At 44.0% G+C, this 15762-nt stretch overlaps 1 protein-coding gene across 3 annotated transcripts in view; it reads right to left on the bottom strand.

Moving 5' to 3' along the window:
* The window catches only part of LOC102287021 (uncharacterized), a 194547-nt gene extending 187030 nt beyond the window's left edge, over positions 1 to 7517 (bottom strand). For all 3 annotated transcript variants that reach the window (XM_070383153.1, XM_070383152.1, XM_070383154.1), the window contains exon 1: positions 7238 to 7517. The gene's annotated coding sequence lies outside the window, so the exon portion shown is untranslated. The remainder of the gene's footprint in view (positions 1 to 7237) is intronic.
* Between the last annotated feature and the right edge of the window lie 8245 nt (positions 7518 to 15762).

The raw sequence follows: 15762 nt of genomic DNA, 5'->3' as shown, positions 1-15762 counted from the left end.
GTGCACTGCAGCACCTCAAAACACCGAAGGGCACAATTTGGCAATCAGTAGATTCACAAGATAAAGCTGGTTGTTTTCTGTGAGGCTGGTAAAAGGGGAAGAAACCTCATTAAATTTTCCTTGAAACTATTCCAACCTAATAGCTCAGTCAAAATTACTTTGTTTTCTCTGAACCAAAGTCTTCTGGGAAGGAGAAAAGGATGGTGTGGGAAGCTGAGCTGACCTCCAGGCTCAGAGTTTCCACCTGTCCCCACTCCACCAAGTTCAGTTCAGTCACTCACTTGTGTCCCACTCTTTGCGACACCACGGACTGCAGCACCCCAGGCTTCCCTGTCCATCAACTCCTGAAGCTTGTTCAAACTCATGTCCATCGAGTTGGTGATGCCATCCAACCATCTTATCCTCTGCCGTTCCCCCTCCTCCTGCCTTCAATCTTGCCCAGCACTTCCAATGATTCCGTTCTTTGCATCAGCAGGTCAAAGTATTAGAGCTCCTGCTTCAGCATCAGTCCTTCCAATGAATATTCAGGACTGATTTCCTTTATGATTGACTGGTTTGATCTCCTTGCAGTCCAAGGAACTCTCAAGAGACTTCTCCAACATCACAATTTAAAAGCTTCATTCCACGGAAGTCCTCTTCTAATCTCTTCTCTCCAACTCAAAACTGAGTCCCAAGAGCAGCCTCCAAAGCAGCATGTCCCTGGGAAACACCCAAATTCTTCTCCATGTTTTTCTGAGCCTGGATCTCCAAATATCCTACTGACTTTTCCATCTCTCTACCCAACTGTTTTGAGGCTTTGCAAAGATCTAAGGAGAACTTCTAATGAGCCAGCCCTGGTCCCTTCCAAATCAAAAAGGACTTTCCCCTGCCAGGAATCACCAGTTAGCTCCTGGGACCAAGCCCTCCAATCAAGTTCAGAACAGCTGCTATCCAAATCCACTTGAAATGGGGACATAGAAGAATTTCTTCTCTAAAGTTGAATGAATCCAGTTTCACATCTTGATTTAATGAGATGATTGGTGATTTTCTATTATCAACTCAAATATAATTAAAACGAACCCCAAAGTCTTCGTCCACTTGTGCGGAAGGAAGCTCTGTGCAGGGACTGCTTAAAGAACTTAATATTACAGGTAGGTGGAAACCACCCAAATATCCATATAGAACAACAAATGTGGCATATACATACAATGGAGTACTATTCAGTCTAAAAAGGAAGGAAGTACAGACCAGGCTACAACACGAATGGACCTTGAAAACATTATGCTAAGTGAAATAAGCTAGACACAAAAGGACAATTATTGTATGATTCTACTTACATGATGTCCCTTGAGATTACATTCATTGAAAATGGAATGGCGGTTGCCAAGGGCTAGGGTGGGGAGTGAGAATGGGGAGTTATTGTTTAGTGGGTATGGAGTTTCAGTTTGGGAAGATGAAAAAGTTCTGGAGTTGGATAATAGTGATGGTTGTTGAACAATGTAAATGCCCTTAATGCCACTGAATTGTACATTTTAAAATATGTTTAAAATTAGCTTTTTAAAAATCATGGAGATGATTTTTATGGTAAGGGGAGCCTTTGATTTAACTGGAACCATATCCCTGGGTTGGGAAGATCCACTGGAGAAGGAAATGGCAACCCACTCCAGTATTCTTGCCTGGGAAATCTCATGGACAGAGGAGTCTGGCGGGCTATAGTTCATGGGGTCGCAAAGAGTCAGATACAACTGAGTGACTAAGCACAGGCTTCCCAGGGGGCTCAGTGGTAAAGAAACTTCCTGGCAATGCAGAAGTCACAGGAAATGAGGGTTCAATCCCTAGGTTAGCAAGATCCCCTGGAGGAGGAAATGGCAACCCAGTCTAGTATACTTGCCAGAAAAATCCCTCGGACAGAGGGATCTGGCTGGTTACAGTCCTTGGCGTCGCCAAGAGTCGGACACGACTGAACGACTGTGCACACAGGCACACTGATGTCCCTGTCACATGGAGAGCTTGCAGCAAACCGAGAGATGAGTCCATTTGGATGACTTGGTGTTAAACAAACACATACATGAAGTTTCAAAACCCTGTTCTAAAGAAAACAGTGTCTAAATAAGTGGACGAATAATAGAAACAGGGCTTCCACCTCTTCTAGCCATCAGAAGGAAGAGTAAAGTATTCCTAAGGAAATTCAAAATCTCCCCCAAATTTCCCAGCCCGTCAGGAACAAGTGTGAAATTCTCACTTATCTTCCATTTAAAGTTTGATACTGCACTTTCCCTTTGCTATAAATCCGAGGCGTGATGAAGTAGTGTCTAGAATAGCAGCCTGAAGAGAGGGGCAAGTGCTCACTGACCTGGGCCCCAAAACCCCGTGACCTGGGCCCCAAAATCCCGTGACCTGGGCCCCAAAACCCCGTGTCCTGGGTGTGAGGTGGCCTGGGCGCTGTGGCCTGGCCGTGCTGTGGGACTGGTGTCAAAGGTCCACAGAGCTCTGTTTGCTCTTTCCTTGTAGGCCTGGCCTCCTGATGCATTTCCAAACTCTGTTTGGAGGAAAGGGGCTTTTTGGGGTCAGCTGGGGAAATGCTACACAATACATTCTGTAAAGGCTCAGAGAAGTCCTGCAGAATAGAAATTTCAACTCCAGCTTTCTCACATCCTCCCAAATGATCATTTAAAAATGTCCCTAGCTCTTCCTCTTCTCTATTTGTCACTGGTCTCCAATATCAAATATTCAGAGTTTTGTTTTTTTTTTTTTAGTTTCTCCTTTGGCCAACATATACCATCAGTCCTCAAACTAGAAATTTGGCTCCAGCCACACCTCTCCCATCAAAACTTCTTTTTTTCCTATACTTCCTGCCATCATGCTAGTTGAAATCCTTATGATCATCCCACTTGACTAACCCAAAAGCCTCCTCGCTGGTCTCCACATCTTATTTTCTTCCCTCTTAACAACCACCATCAGAAGAATGGTTCTAGGTCAGGTCAAAGTGCTGGGCATGTCACAACTACACTTAGGAACCCTCAATGGTTCCCCAGTGCCAACTGGCTAAGGAAGGCCAGACCCCTCAGCGAGGTCCTCTGTGCTTTTCACTCCAAGCTGTCCTCCTGGTCTCATCTCCCACCCAACATTCTAGTCAACTCAACTATTTACAGGCCTCAGGATTTCTTACCAGCCCCCCATTTGCGCTCTTCAATGAACTCTGAAGTCCAGCTCAGATACTAGAATCACTGTGAAATCACGGATCTTTTCTTTGCATTCTTCCAAACACTTCACTTGTTGGAATCTCATAATACAATCGGCTTTGATTAGTGTCACGTTTCAAAACCATCAATAGTATATCCACATGTTACACACTGAAGGACTACAAATGACTTTGAATATCAAACTGTCTTATTCATCTCTGTATTTTCCCTAAGTGCCTAACACAAGGCTTTATACATAAAAACATTTAATAAATGTTGAATGCCCTGTTTCACACTATCAAATTCTTAAATCTCTATTATAGTCTTAAGCCAGCAATAGTCAATATTCTTTTTCCTGCATCCTGGACCTTTCTTCTGCTGAAATCTTAGATGGAATCCAAATATATGTTTTATGGAAAGATTTCATATGTGTTTTTAGATAAAGAGTAAATAAAACACATATAAGTGGCATCTCATTTTATATGCATTTATTTTAAATTAAAATGGACAGCATTTTAGCATTTCTCATTATTAAGTGTACTGAGAATAGTAGGCAGTTTTGATGAACACAAAATTTGAAGTAGAGGGTTTGCAATCAGTCATTTCTGGATCCAGCTTATTTCTGTATTTTGACTTGGTTTCATACAGTTGAGACTATCCCAAGTCACATAGACAAGTCATAGTGTGCAATTCTATGCTAGTGGATCATTGATAGGGTAAATAATTTCATTTTTAAAGTGCAAATACAACTCGTTATATCAGCAACACATTAAAAAAAGCCATTCACAGCAGTTAAGAACACAGACTCTGATATAAAACCAAGATATCCTGTTTATCCATGCAGACCTTAAGCAACTTATCTGGCCTCAGTTGCCACATCTGTAAACCAGAAATAAAAATGATTCTTCCCTCATAAGGTTGTGCAAAAAGACGATGGGTCACACAAATCAATGCTTCAGTGGTCCTGTCTGTTAAAACGTAGTATATAAGAGAATCAGAGTGTGCAATCTTAATGTTTTATCATATATAGAGCAGTTACTAAGATATTTATAAGATGTACAAAAAATAGCAACATCACAAAACCCACAGACCCACCCAGGTTAAGAAAGAGAAAGATGACAGTTACTTTTGAAATGTCCAGCGTGCCCTTCCCACACCTTTTCTTCCCTACGAGGTAACTGTTACCTTTCCCACATTGTTCAGTTTTTGTTTTTTCATTTTTAGCACTTACCCTGGCCCTAGTATATGCCAGCGGAGAAGGCAATGGCACCCCACTCCAGTACTCTTGCCTGGAAAAATCCCATGGACGGAGGAGCCTGGTAGGCTACGGTCCATGGGATTACGAAGAATCAGGACACCACTGAGCGACTTCACTTTCACTTTTCACTTTCATGCATTAGAGAAGGAAATGGCAGCCCACTCCAGTGTTCTTGCCTGGAGAATCAGGGACAGGGGAGCCTGGTGGGCTGCCAACTATGGGGTCACACAGAGTCGGACACGACTGAAGCAACTTAGCAGTATATGCCAGGCTTTAGGTACTTTCCAAAATTTACTCCAATTTAACCATCATAAGCACTCAATGAAGTAGATAACATTTTCCTTCTTAAACGTGAGGACTGTGGGCCACAGAGATGCCAAGGGGCAGTCTCCAAGTGGAGGCACCAGGATTTGAACCAGGAAGAGAGGGCTGCTGCTTCCTTGGTTTTAAGGGCTTTCCTGGTGGGTCAGGTGGTAAAGACTCTGCCTGCAATGCAGGAGACCTGGGTTCGATTCCTGGGTAGGGAAGATACCCTGGAGCAGGAAATGGCAACCCACTCCAATATTCTTGCCTGGAGAATCCTATGGACAGAGGAGCCTGGTGCACTACAGTCCATGGGGTCACAAAGATCTGCACACGAGCAACTAACACAATCCCTTCTTTCTAGTGGGCCACCAGAGTCCCTGTCCACCGACACAGCCAGGCTTGAAACACAATTTGAAGCTCACTCTCATGCTGCATACTTGAATGAACATTTATTAGAAACATACACCACCTGCCGAACATCACGCTGGGTACCACAGAGCTGAAGTAAAAGCTGCTTCTCTGAGTGCAACTGCAGTTCCCCCGGTTCCTCCCTGTGCTGCGGTCCTAACCCCACCCCTCAACGTGCAGGGCCGCCTGACAGACCCTGGGAGCCCAGAGTGGCCTTGAAGAAAGGCCAGCAGACCCAGACACTCCACCGTGGTGTTGCCCAGGGTGGTTCTCAACAACAATCAATCCCCAAGGAACCACGGGAAATTCCAAACTTTTCTGCCCCCACTCCCAGCCTCTTCCTCATCAAGGCTTCCTCCGAGAAGTGAACCACGTAGGAATCCTCAGGAATCCACAGCCTTTGCCAGCAAGAGGCCAGGCGCGGCTTCGTAAGTGACCCACCCCACAAGGAAAGGCCTGGACTTGAGCACATGTCACTCCCCTAATTACTCCCTGTGCTGGGAGTCCAACAATAACAGCGCATCTTTCACGGGCACCTCCCACCGTGAACTTGGGAACCTCACATGCAGCCAAGCGCTAGGAAGTGCTAAAAAGGTCAGGGGCTGTGAGTGGCCAGCAGTCCCAGGCCTCTGGGGGAGAATCCCACTCGCTCTCTGGTCCAAAATCTGGGCCCCCAAAAAACTGCCTGAGCCCCAGCTCCTCCAGGGCCTACTTCCTGAGACTGGGAGGGTCACCATGGGTGGGGCCCTTAGAAGAGCCAGTGGGTCACACAGCATGTGCACCCAAGCTACCCAGGGGAAAAGGAGGTGGGGAGTGGGTAGGGGGGCCAGGAAATGTTTCCAGGATCACATTCACTTAGCAAACGCTCCCAAGGCAAATGCCCTTTAATGTTCTTTAAAGTCTAGTACAAGGTAGAGTTGAGTTCTTTAGAGTGCAAAGATCAAAGTGCTATATTGGAAAATTTGTTCTTGGCTTTAGATGCAAAAAGAATGTGTGTGAATATATATTTACATGTCTCACAGGGTCTTTAAAGAAAGCCTTTCATGTCCTTTATCCTTTAAACTTTTATAACATAGGTTGAAAGTGTGATACAATCTTTAACTTCTCATATATTGAGAGATCTTTTTCTCAGAACTAATGAAGACTTCTGTTTTCTTAGGATGTAATTAACCTCCCTGTTCTAGAATTTGAAATAAGAATGCCCTGTACTTCTAAATGCAACTATGTAAAAAGTATGTGCGCACATGGACCTAGGCAGTGGGAGATATAGGACAGGGGTAGGGTTGTTTTCAATATTGTTGTTAAAACATTTCAATGTTGTTGTTAAAACTGGGGAGAAAAGAATACATTGTGCACCACTGTGCGATCTTCTTGTCCTCAATGTTAATAAATGTGTTTTTCACTGTTGTTTATATTCCATTTCTAACATCACTACCATCTTACATCTGCTCCAAGCCGCAAAGTTGAAAAGTGCACGAGGTCTTAACCAACCCTTGTGCACCGAGTGCGCCTGCTCACGTATGATCCATGTGCACCCTTCTTTCTCACTCTAGACAGAATTTCTTGGGGAGCCCTCAGAGCCTCCCCGCCCCAGCCATATTTCTCCCTAGGCTCTTATTAAAACCAGGTGCGCGGGAGGCGGGCCTTTTTGGACAGAAAAGCCTTCTCTGGGCCCAAAGCTCCCCCTTCCGGTGTGTTTTCTAGCGGGAACTCCGAGCTGAGCAAAGAGAAAGCAGGCAGCTGGTCCTGGCCGGGCAAGCGGGGGTGACCTTGTCGAGACGGCCACGCGGCTCTGGCTGTGCAAGGGCAAGGTGCACAAGGGCAGAGAGTGAGGCTGGGGGCAGGGAGGGGGGTAAACAGCCGGTGGCTCGGGTCATTCCCGCTCCGTGCAACGCAGGAGCGGGGACCGCGGGCTCTCAGGCCTGGCGGAAGAAGAGCGGAGAGAAGCCGCACCGACCCCGTGCATTTGAACTTGAAACCCGGGCTGGCGGCGGACTCGGGCCAGACCGCCGCAGGAGCCGCGGAGACCCCGACTCTCCCTCCCGGGGCTCGCCCGCAGCCCCGCGCCTGCTTCCAGAGCGTCCGCCGGATGCGCAGCGCTTACCCTCGGTGGCCGGTGTCGCTCGAGTCTCCTGAGACCGGGACGGCCCTTGTGGGGACCGGTTGTGAGTGACGCGGTGACCCGGGCCGCGGAGCACACAGCGCGTCCGCCCAGGCCGCCGCAACCCGGCGCCGGAGAGCCCGAGCTTCCGGGGGCGCGGGGCTGCCCGGCGCGGGGTCGCTGTGCGGTTCTCTGCTCGCGACTCTTGACCCGAGATACTAGGGAGCCCAGCAAGGGGCTTAGCCTGAGAGCTTCGCCCCGCAACCTAAAGCTCCAATCCGGCCCAGCCTCTGAGAGGCGTTGGCTACTTAGTTGGGTCAAAGATTGGCGTGCTGGCGCTTTGATCCGACTCTAAGAGTGTTCAGAGTAGGAGACAGGCCTCAGGAGAAAGAGGAGCATTGTCAGGTCGCGAAAAGTTAAGGTGCAGAGAGGAACAGAGACCCCAAAAAATGTATTTCCGATTTCTGAGTGGTTATTTCCTATTCCTTGGACCAAACATCAAACCGGCCTGTTTTCTCATTTTCTCTAACTTCTGTTTTTTAAAGCCCAGTTACCAGGGTCTTGATAGCCTTTCAGCCTGACAGCCTTACTTTCTAAGGGACTGCGTGCATTTTAAGTGACATCAGGAAACAAACAGCCAAACAGACAAGGTTAGAAAACCCAGCCCACCCCAAATGTTTGCCTAACACACTGGGCTCTGTAAAAATCACTCCAAAGTGGATCACTCCAGCGCATCTTCTGGCCTTGGTGCCCTGTTGGATGGGAAAAAGTGTTCTCAGCCTTAACCCCAAGATCCTATGACAATTAACAAGTAAACTTCAGAGAAGTTTCCAGATTAAAGCTACTCTAATGATTTCTGGCAAAATACTGCCTACACCAGTTTCTCAAATTTTGGTCCACAGACCACCTCCATTAGACTCCTGGGGGAATCCTTGTTGTATGTTCAGGATTTAGAGCTTAGAGTTTACACTGTAGCTGACAAGTTAGATTAAGAGCGATGAGCCCAGAAATTTGCATTTTTAACAAGCTTGGCTTGTGAAATGTCTGCTCACTATAATTTGAGAACTACTAGACTTGGCTCGCGGAGAAGGCAATGGCAAGCCACTCCAGTACTCTTGCCTAGAAAATCCCATGGATGGAGGAGCCTGGTAGGCTGCGGTCCATGGGGTCACTACCAGTCGGACGCGACTTCACTTTCACTTTTCACTTTCACACAGTGGAGAAGGCAATGGCAACCCACTCCACTGTTCTTGCCTGGAGAATCCCAGGGATGGCAGAGCCTGGTGGGCTGCCATCTGTGGGGTCACACAGAGTCGGACATGACTGAAGCGACTTAGCAGCAGCAGCAGCAAAATGGTGCTTGTTTTCCCGTCTGGAACCCTCCCTCTCAACAGCATTAAGCATTCTTTTTTCCCCGAGTGTAGACTATGAGGTTTGTGTTCCAAACAAACTGTGCTTTATTTCCTCATTTCATGAATTTTTTAAACGAAATTATGCCAAAAGCATTACTTCCCACTGTATAGAGCTCTGAGCACATACTCATAATAAAGTAGATGGGTGATACTATGTGAGATGGTTGGATGGCATTACCCACTCAATGGACATGAGTTTGAGCAAACCCTGGGAGACAGTGAAGGACAGGGAAGCCTGGCATGCTGCAGTCCATGGGGTTGCAAAGAGTCTGACACGACTTAGTGAGTGAATAGCAACTAATGTTGGGCTGTTCATCATTCTGAACCACACATGTTCTTACTCTGCTGCTGGAGACTGAATGTTCTGTGATTTGTCTCCTAACCACCACCACCACCGCCGCCCCCCTGCCCTCCACAAATTCACTAATCCCCAGTGTATCATGGCATCTGGTCCCATCCCTTCATGGCAAATAGATGGGGAAGAAACAGTGACAGACTTTATTTTCTTGGGTTCCAAAATCACTGTAGATGGTGACTGCAGCCATGAAATTAAAAGACGCTTGCTCCTTGTTATGACAAACCTAAACAGCATATTAAAAAGCAGAAACATTCCGACAAAGGTCCGTTTAGTCAAAGCTATGGTGTTTCCAGTAGTCATGTATGGATGTGAGAGTTGGACCATAAAGAAAGCTGAGCACCAAAGAATTGATCCTTTTTGAACTGTGGTGTTTGAGAAGACTCTTGAGAGTCCGGATTGGACTGCAAGGAGATCCAAACAGTCCATCCTAAAGGAAATCAGTCCTGAATATTCATTGGAAGGACTGATGCTGAAGCTGAAACGCCAATACTTTGGCCACCAGATTTGAAGAACTGACTCATTGGAAAAGACTCTGATGCTGGAAAAGATTGAAGGCAGGAGGAGAAGGGGACAACAGAGGATGAGATGGTTAGATAATATCACTGATCCAATCAACATGGGTTTGACCAAGTTCCAGGAGTTGATGATGGATAGGGAAGCCTGGCATGCTGCAGTCCATGGGGTAGCAAAGAGTCAGACACGACTGAGTGACTGAACTGAACTGAATCCCCAGTGTAGGGTTCCCCAGTGGCTCAGCTGTGAAGAATATGCCTGCAATGCAGGAGATGCAGGTTTGATCCCTTGATCGGGACAATACCCTGGAGGAGGAAATGGCAAGCCACTTCAATATTCTTGCTGGGATAATCCCATGAACAGAAGAGCCTGGCAGCCTGCAGTCCATAGGTTCACAAAAGAGTTGGACAGGGCTTAGTGACTTAACAGCAATAACAACAACCCCCAGTGCAGTGGTGTTTGGAGGTGGGACCTTTGGAGATGGTTAGGTCATCAAAGCAGAGCCCAGTAGGATTGGTGCCTTTGTAAAAGAGGCCCCAGAAAGCTTCTTTATCCATCCCGCTGTGTGAGAACACAGCTACTAGATGGCTGCCTATGAACCAGGAACTGGGCTCTCCCAAGACACAAAACCTGCCTGTGTCTTGATCTGGGACTTTGCAGCCCCCAGAACTGTGAGAAATTTCTGTTATTTATAAGCCACCCAGTCTATGGTGTTGTATTATACCAGCCCAAAGGGACTAAGATAGCTGCCAGTTTTTCTTCTACTGCTTCACTCAGCCTCAGTCAGCACAGCTTTTCTTGGGTAAAATGGAAGCAGAGTCTGTGACCAAGATGGTTTCCAGACTGAGCTGCACAACAGAAGCATCTATGGAGCTTTTAAAATTCTGATGCACACAGAATCTCAGCAGTGCCAAATATATTTGTTTGCAGAACCTATTTCACGAAACATCCTGTGGGATTAATGAGCTATCAAAAATAATACTGTCAAAAGTAGCACTGAACTGAATTTGAGGAAATAGTTAAAGGCATAAACAGAATATTTGCAACAAAAATACTCAAAACTCAGTTGCTTATAAAGAAATTGGAAATAACCCACATTTATCCAGCAGTAGAAAGTGGGTTAAATAAATGATGGTACATTTATACGAAGGAATACAAGGGAACTATGAGTGTAGTTTAGGAACTATTTATTGGTTTGGAATGATATTCTTGATGAGTAAAGTGAAAAGTGCAACATGAACAATTACTCCATTCTTGTTTAAAAAACGCAAAAAGTCTAGTGGTAACCAACAGAAGACCCAAGAAATCAGACTCCCAAGCTGATGATAGTGAGCTCTGAAAAGAATCCTAATTTGCACTGCAGCGCTGGGGAACGGAACATAGAGCTGCAGTTGGAAGTCTATTGAAGAAGTAAATTGATAACCTCTCCAAGTCATTACACCTGGGTGACTGTGTCTTACCAGCAAAATACTGGAGGTTTATTCTCCAGAGAAGCTAAGTGCATTAAAAACAAGAGGATTAAATGAAAATTTAGATACAGCCCAAGCCCTGATCTCTAGTAGGTTGAAAGCCTGACGTACATCTTCTAAAGAGAAGGTTGCAGAATTCTTCTCTGATGAATCTGGCCAGCCAAAAAGAAAAGAGGGATGTCTCTGGCAGTCCAGTAATTAATCTGCTTTCCAATGCAGGACATGTAGGTTTGGCATGTGGGTTTGATCCCTGGTCGGGGAGCTAAGATCTCGCATGCCTCGTGGCCAGAACATAAAACAGAGGGATACAATAACAAATTCAATGAAGTTTTTTTTTTTTTTTAATGGTCCACAATAAAAGAACAAAGAGAAAAGATGCTGACACGACAGGCTTATGATCAGATCCAATAAGATCACCCTGTGGTGAAGCCCATAGTTGATAAGCCCCATCCTCACAACTCCCAATTAGTTCTTTTTTTTTTTTGCCCCACTTGAATACCAAGAATCACTTGCTGTTAGAAGAAAGATTCTAATGTTAAAGAGGTGGTAAGAACAAACAGAAAAGACAAAGGCTATTGAGGGAGAAGAAAACCAGTATTTTTTCTTCATTAAAATTCTCAGAGAAATAAAAGAATATATGCATCCATCAGCTATCAAAAATAGTACTATCAAAAGTAGTACTGAACTGAATTTGAGGAAATCGTTAAAGGTATTTAAAACAGTACAACCTATTTAAAAAATACAAAGCAGAAATGAGAACAAAGCAGAGCTCTTGGACATTAGCTATACGGAAAAAAAAAAGGACTAAGGGATAAAAGATATAGGTGGTAACAAAGGACATCGTGTTTACCAAACTTGTTGGCAAGATACAGAGCCAACTGGGGGAAAATTTGAGGCTACCTTAATAATTACATAAAAACTTCAGCAAATCAACAGAAAATAATGTAATTATTATTCCTAAGACAACTTAGAGTTGTGATTCAAAGGAAAAGTAATCTTCACACATTTTATACTACATGGCTCAGCAGTGAATTGCGTGTTATCTAGTTGTGATAATGTGAACAAATATTGATCTAACCAAAGTCTTATGCTAGACCTGCTTCAAGAAGATGAGGGTGTGAGTGTTGTGTACCAGGGTGGGCAGGTGAAGATGGACGCTAAATGCTTATATGCCTTCATGGAAATCAACAGAAAATGCCTAAAAAAGAAAACTCAAGAAGTGGCTTAGACATACGTGTTAAATACCAAAGTAAACAACTCTAAGATTAAAAGCAGTTCCCTCCAAAAATAAATCAGAAAATTGAGGAGATGGAGTAGCTTGGGAAAGGCTATTTGTTTGTGGTAAGCCTTAGAGAACAATGTGGATATATAATTTGGTAAAAATAAAAACTAATTTTTAAGAAAGAAGACCAACACCACTCTAAAGCTTTTCCAGATAGTCCTGAAAAGTCTGTTTCTACCTCCTGGTTTTCTCCAATCAAACCTACTTTTTTCCAAGCAGTAGTTTTCTGCACGACTCCTCTGTGATTCTCTGCCATTGTATACACATTTTCATAAAATAGGCTTTAGTGAGCTAGCCTGGGAACTTAACCATTGCTTATATTACTTCTCTGGAGACATGTATTTCAAGTTCAAACCAAACAACTTCCAAAAATCCTTTCAGAACTTCTCCTGTTTGTTGACTGGAGACTGTATTATCCATTCCCATAAGACTTTACATACAACACAGCTGAAAAGACATTTGAAAAATCATAGAATATTGCGATTACATCTGACACTGTGCCAGCTGGTACAATCAGTGAGTGATGTGGCTACTGGAAAGAAGAAGGGTCAGAGAGAGTCATCAGGGGAGACTTCGTCAAAGAGTCTCAATTCAAGCTGAACCTGCAAAGATGGATTGTACACAGTTTAAATGGTGGCATCAATCAGGATTTTGTATGTAAATGACAGACATTCAGACCAAACTAGCTAAGTCTGAAATGGAATTTTTTGGCTCACCTAGCTAAGATATCCCAAGGGGTCTGAGATCAGGCAAAGATTGATCCTAGTTCCAAAAGAGTTGCTAAACTCTCTCCATCTCCCGTTGTTCTCCTCTACAGCTCCAGTCTCACTTTCTAGCTTTGCAGCACAGGGTGCTGATGAGGTGGGTGAGTAACTCTATTGGCTATGTATCAGAATCTCAGGGGAAGACACCGATTGGCCCTCAATGAGTCCAGGTGAATGGACACTGTGATTGGCCAGACCTGAGCTGGCTGCCAGAAAAGGGAAGATGGGGAATAAACTGCTGGGCTGCCAAAAATAATACCTATTACATCCAGTATAATTGTACACACCAAATATGTTCTAGTGGAGATTTATTAGAACCTGGGCCAGTTGGCAGAGTAAGTAAAAATGTCTCATAAATGCTGAAGCACCATGAAATGTTGGTTGTGAGTCAGTACTAAATGTAAGTCTACATTGGCCCTGCCCAGCCAAACTGCAATTACTCCTGGATGCTCAGCTCTCTGAATGTTTTAAGCTTTTCTTTCCTCCGAGCAGATTCATTTGTCACAGTTTCCCCGGGTATTGGCCTCTTTCTTCTAACAGAGTCTGCTTCCAACTGCAGTGAAAAATTTGTTCATGTCGTTTTTCAAAGGAAGTCAGGAGGAAAAAAATAAAAAAATATCCACAGTTGGAATAGTTCGAAACTGAAAACATAATGGATGTATGTTCGTGTAATCAGATTGTTCTCAGCATCTTTCACTCTACCGTTTCTCTAATCTATTGAGTCACTTTCTTGGCCTTGTTGCGCCAGTCCTCAAATAAGCCAAAAATATTTTGCTGATACTAGCTGCAATTTATTGAGTGATAGGATATTTGTAATGTACTTTGAGACTGAGCTTATAGCCCTGAAGATGAGGGAATTAATTAGTAGAGAAATATTTTTGCCATCTTGAAAAAGCAAACCAGATTAATTAATGGTCTGTATTGGAATTTCCAATTTTTATAGGCCTACTTTAGACGTCTGATTTTTAATTAGGTGTGAGGTGTTCCTTGACTGCTGACAATGTGAAGTAGGCTGATGCCTAAATGTGCTTCTGATAAAGCTCTCATTGATTTCAACACTTGAATACCTAATGCTGCATTGAACTTTGTATTTGAAGATAGTATGGATGAATGCTAACTACTGTGAGTCTGAGTTTTGCTAAAAAGTACTTTGAGACTGAGCCAGATCTTGGTATTTTCTCTCTAATGGATTAAGCCAGATCTCGGTATTATTCTCTTTAATGGATACTAGTAAAATCTTAGGACAGTAGAGGAAATGGCAACCCACTCCGGTACTCTTGCCTGGAAAATGCCATGGATGGAGGAGCTTGGTGGGCTACAGTCCACGGGGCCACAGAATTGGACACGACTAAGTGACTTCACTTTCTTTCATTCACTTTCACTTCATTTGCTCAAAATTACCAAAAGAAGACATTACTAGATGATTACCCAAGGCCATTCTCAGCCAACTTTTTTTCTTGCCAGCTTCCCGTGATAGAGACTGAAAATTGCAAGTATTCACTTTCCCAGCCTCCTGTATAGCTAGTGATGGCCATGTGATCCAGATCGGATCAGTAGCAATGAAGAGAGAGATGACTGGGGGATTTGGGAGAAGGGTTTTCTTAGCTCAGTGACAGACAAGATGCATAGGTAGAGAGACTTTATTTCCATCCTTCCTGCTTCCTTCTTGTTCGAGTCACACTTGAGAAGGTAATGCCAAGAGTTCCAGCAGCCATTGATGACCATTGCTGAGTATGAAAGCGAGAAAAAGCTCAAGTCACAGGAGATATCATTAAGCCACTACACCCACTGGAATGGCCTGCTTCTACATTTCACACAAAGTGAGATTAATCATCTCCTACATTTCAGTCATTTGGCATTCTGTCACTTTCAACCAAAGGCATGCTTTATCTTTAAATGATTCAAAGATATGAATTATTTACCCAGTGCTCATTCAATGTTCTCCCCTTTTGGGCCACACCCAGATTTTTATGTGGGTATCCAGCCTCGCTGTGTATCCCACGTAGTGGAAGTAGAAATAGATTCTGCCCCTGTTTACAGGGGTGATCAGTGTTTGGCTTAAGTTCAGTCAATAAATGCCACTCCCCTGGCATTGAATGGAGGTTGATTCAAGGGTTAGCTGCAATTTAAGTTGTCCAACAAAAGTGAACCTTCGGATCTTGCTCAGAATACTGAAAAAAAAAAAAAAATGCTCTCTTCCCTTCTCAACTACTCGCGTATGAAGCCTAGAATGCTATAGCCACTTTGTCACCATGAAGAAAATCAGCCTTTGGAAGTACATGCTTCAGAAGGCAGAATGGAAAAACAGAAAAAAAACTAACCCATCATCGAGATGCTGGATCACTGTAGTTTTGGACTCGCCATTACATGAGTTCATAAATATCCTTAATAAAGTCAGTTTGAGTTGGATTGTCTGTTCTTTGCAACTTCAGAATGCATTCTGATTTGATATACTTTCTCTCTAGACTGTTAGGCGACAGGCAAAGAGGAAAACCAAATGGCAATCTTTTTAGAGGCAAAGTAAAAACTTCTCTGTAAATGAACCATATTAGCTAGGTGTTCAAATGGTCATCCATCCTTTTCTTCCCTCATCAAAAAAAAAAAAAAAATATATATATATATGATGTTTTGAACTGCCATTTGCGCCATGCTCCAGCGCTTACTCTTTTGGGCTTTGGATGAGTTACTTAACCTGCCTGTGCCTTAGTTTCTGTATGTCGAAAATGGAAA

The sequence above is a fragment of the Bos mutus genome, chromosome 15 (assembly GCF_027580195.1).
Source record: "Bos mutus isolate GX-2022 chromosome 15, NWIPB_WYAK_1.1, whole genome shotgun sequence".
Lineage (NCBI taxonomy): Eukaryota > Metazoa > Chordata > Mammalia > Artiodactyla > Bovidae > Bos > Bos mutus.
Note: the sequence above shows the minus strand (reverse complement) of the source record. Positions and strands in the feature narration are given on the sequence as shown.